The 4391-nt window shown below is 33.6% G+C and overlaps 1 long non-coding RNA gene across 1 annotated transcript; it reads left to right on the top strand.

The window, feature by feature from the left end:
• Positions 1-463: 463 nt before the first annotated feature.
• LOC136832052 (uncharacterized) lies at positions 464-3560 on the top strand. Its single transcript, XR_010851024.1, has 3 exons — positions 464-589; positions 1424-1504; positions 2666-3560. It is a non-coding gene; the product is annotated as an uncharacterized lncRNA (long non-coding RNA).
• Positions 3561-4391: the final 831 nt, after the last annotated feature.

Raw genomic sequence — 4391 nt, 5'->3', positions numbered from 1 at the left:
AAACACAAACTATCAACTATATTTAACTAAAATTCAACCAAAAAAAAAGGGTTTTAACTCGAAACTTTCGTAGTGCGCACCCACCGAATTACGCGATGACGTATGTCTTCACACAGCGTACTTGTACAAAATTATTACTAATATATATAGTCTCTAGTAAGATTTTTTTGTTATTTTTTTTTATTTTGAGCTCCAATATTTTTTTTCCTAGTTAAAGTACCAAATAATGTTAATAACAGATAGATAATAATTGCGGATGTCCTGGCTTCTAACGTATAAAATTAAAGTAGCCTCAAAAAACCGGCATTTCAAAAGAAAAGTTTCTTGATAAAATATATCACGAACAAAAATACTACCAAACGATGTTAGTGGGCCAGAATCTTCAAAATATTCTAAGAGAGATATAAAAAGCAGTCATTTCAACGGCCAAATGACCTTATTTTCATCTAAGTTTGTGATATCACTCAGAGCAGGTCACTTCGAAGACTTTCCGTGACCCGTAAATAGAAACCCAGGTCAGTGTTCGACGAACCACAGTTTAGGTCAGCGGTTACGAGAGAGGCTCTTTCAAATGGCTGATAGACAAGACGTGAGTTGAAAATCAATTCATAGTTAATAACTCTTGCATAAGCAGATTAGTTATGCAATGAATCACCTGGTTTAAATCTGAGAAAGAGACTCCTTGTGTTTGGTTCAATTATATGGGAAATGATTTTCATACGGTTCTTCATGTAGCGATGGTAAGCGCAGCCTACACTCTGTAGGCCTAACTCAGTGAAACTAATATACAGTGTATCTTTCACAATGATCTGATATTGATTATGTCATTTATATCAGTAAACGGGACATTTCTTATACTGGCCATTTCACATATTTCTTCAAGCAACCTGAACAACTGCGTTAGTCCTATATAAAACGAGTTTTGGTAGATCTCGAAATCAAGATTAAACGGAAATGTAAAATAATGAACTAGTAGTTTTAAATTTGTCAGCGAAAATAATCTTAAGTCAAACAAATCCCCCTCTGCATCAAGTATTTCTAACTAACAGGAGGATGAAAAGCCTATATTCCGTTATGTACTTCGTTTAGGAAGCCATAGGTCTATAGTTTGGTTAACCGTTGTACTGAAGTGCTCTTGGAAAATTGAAATAATTCTAACAGATGATTTCATAATCTTGATATGTATGGGTAACAAGAACTATAGGCAAACTATAGTGGCCTCTATAGTCTTCTATGCCTCAAGTTTGGCTGATAACATTATAATAACTGCAAATAACCAAAGTATGACTGCTGATTTCTAAAAGATAAATTATGAAATGGCTTGAAACACCCCCCCCCCCCACTCTCTCTCTCTCTCTCTCTCTCTCTCTCTCTCTCTCTCTCTCTCTCTCTCTCTCTCTCTCTATTTTATACTTATTCGCAGAAAGCAGATGTGAGGATCGCAATGGAACCTGCAGATGGAAATAACAGAAACCAAAGAATTCCTATGAACAACTTCTACTTTGTAAGTATTAGAGCGATAAAAGAAAGTTTTCCTGAGAAACATGGTGATGATGATATAGCAATAAGAGCGCTGTTCTGTATATTAATAAAGTAGGGTCAAACTCTCGTAAATTCAACATATACGCATTTATAACAGCACTATAATAGTGAAAGTAGCACTAGTGCAAACGATGCCATAGTCCTACCCTACTACTGTACATGATTAAGGTATCTTTGTACGCCTTGGAGCCTGTCAATATGTTTTATATCCATCAAACAATCATGTCATTATATCACCAGATATTATTATTATTATTATTATTATTATTATTATTATTATTATTATTATTATTATTATAAACCAAGCTACAACCCTAATTGCGTAAACAATGATTATAAGACCAGGGCCCCAAGTAAGGAAAAACCCAGTTCAGAAAAAAGAAACAGAAGAATAAACAATAAAAGCGAAATAAAGACAAATGAGATGAAAACAGATGACACTAGACTCACGTCTACCCGCTCATCTAAGAAGCATTCGCACCAAGTCTGAATTTCTGAAGTTACGAACGATTCAACCACACGATTAGAAAGAAGTTTGTTTTTTCTCTCTCTCTCTCTTCAACTTCGCTTTGCGGTAACGTTCACGTCATCTGTTTTTCCCTGGTGAATTGAAGTGAATTATGTTTCGTAAAAGGATAGTTTAGTATAGTCTGTAACACCAATAAACGATACAAAGATAAGAACGCCCAAAAAGGCTTGATCGACACGGTAGAACAACCATTTTCTTTAAAATTGGGCTTAACAACAATTTCAGTACAAAATGGGCTCTAATCAACATGTTAAATTCAATTATTAACTTACATATATACTAAACCCCTTAAAAATACGTCTCAACTTATATACATTAATAGCACGAACAGAAACACATCGATAATAACAGCTCGATGAAGCATCAAGCAAGATAACGGATGATGGCGGTTTTACTGTTTCTTTGAAATAATAATAATAATAATAATAATAATAATAATAATAATAATAATAATAATAATAATGTCCTTGTTGATGATGTGGGTATTAATGATAGTATGATTATGCTTATAGCAATAGTAGTAGTAGCAGTAGCGGTATTAGTGCTGGCACAAAGGATGATGATGTAACTAACGAGTGTTGTACTTTCTTTCAGGCTCTCTGGTTTGCATGGTTCTGCCTCTTCATCCTCACTGTGACTGTTGTTCTTCTTATGTACGTTGTTCGCAGTTGGTCTAGAGTCATATTAGTAGTAACGTTTGCTCTTTTATGCACGTTACTCTGTGTGGTTGGTTGTTTTACCATAGTGTTACAAGCCAGGGTTCTTCTCGACTGAGTGAGGAAAGACCCAGTCTCCGTAGACCTGCGGATGCGTTTTTTTTAACGGTGTAAATTTTTCTACGATACGTGTTGCATTTTTTTACTTTTTCTTACTATGAGTTAAGGGTTTCTTTAGTTTCGTCATCTTTCTTCCAGATCCAGTTGCCTTTATTTTTACTTTTTAACTAGACAAAATATTAACTATAGGTCTACTTACTGTTAACAGGTGCAGGTGTGCCATTAGTCTAGGCAATATTTCAGAAGCCCATTAACTGGATACGTCAGAAATTCCCGTTATGGCAAAAGATCGTCTTCTTGTTAAGAAAGGAATAAAACATGGAATCGGTTAAAGGCAGTCTAATTTCATTTTCTTTTTTAGGGAGAGAGAGAGATGCGTTACTTCTAAGCAAAAGAAAACAAGGGATCTTGAAAAAATAATGATTTCAATAGCTTACGAAAAGTTACTATTCAACTAGCCTACCTTGCAAAATGATATAAAGATGAAATGTTATTGAAATGAAGGTGTTACATACTATTTCAGATTTACGCCAAGATCTAGTGAAGAAAATGCACTTTCGTAAAATAAAACCTAAATAAATGAGTGTCCCCTGCATCCAAACTACCTCTCTCTCTCTCTCTCTCTCTCTCTCTCTCTCTCTCTCTCTCTCTCTCTCTCTCTCTCTTATTTAAAAGCTGAAATTACCTGTTCCTGCATTTAGTGTTTGTAAACAGCCATATGCTTGAATAAGATATATTATTGTTTTTTTATTATTATTATTATTATTATTATTATTATTATTATTATTATTATTATTAATCATCGGAAAAAACAAACCCACAGTTATACGTGGGTACATATATTTGAAAGTAAATCTCTACAGAGAGCTTTCGGAATCTGTTCGATTCCTCTTTTCAAAATTATTATTATTATTATTATTATTATTATTATTATTATTATTATTATTATTATTATTATTATTATTATTATTATATCACGCATGCTGAAAAGTGTAGTGTTTCTCCCGTAGATTTTTACACGCTCGCGCCGCCCCCTCTGCCCTGATTTTTTTTTCAAGGTAGTCGATTGTTTTAATGAAACTTCCACCGAGCCATAGCTGTCTGATGTAAGCAGCAATGCGTCATAACGAGGCCCGTCAAGACAACTATAGATGCTACTTAGGAACCAATGTTGCTCGCACCAGAACGTTAATGCAAGGTTCGATAACGCCTGGTGTTTATTTGAAAAGTTAGTCGGAAATCCTGGTTCTTTTTCGTGTTTGGTTAGATTATTATTATTATTATTATTATTATTATTATTATTATTATTATTATTATTATTATTCAGGAGATGAACCCTATTTATAAGGAATAGGCCTACAGGGGTCACTGACTTGAAATTCAAGCTTCCAGAGAACATGGTGTTCATTTGAAAGAAGTTACAGAAGATAAGAAATACAGAGAGAAGGGATTATTTATTGGAAAACAAAGATAAATTTATAAATTTATCTTTGTTTTCCAAAGATATTAAAGTAAATTAATAAAGAAATAGATAAAAAATGTAA

This window comes from Macrobrachium rosenbergii, chromosome 49 (assembly GCF_040412425.1).
Source record: "Macrobrachium rosenbergii isolate ZJJX-2024 chromosome 49, ASM4041242v1, whole genome shotgun sequence".
NCBI classification, from domain to species: domain Eukaryota; kingdom Metazoa; phylum Arthropoda; class Malacostraca; order Decapoda; family Palaemonidae; genus Macrobrachium; species Macrobrachium rosenbergii.
The sequence above is the reverse complement of the archived record's forward strand: the minus strand, read 5'-3'. Positions and strand labels throughout refer to the sequence as shown.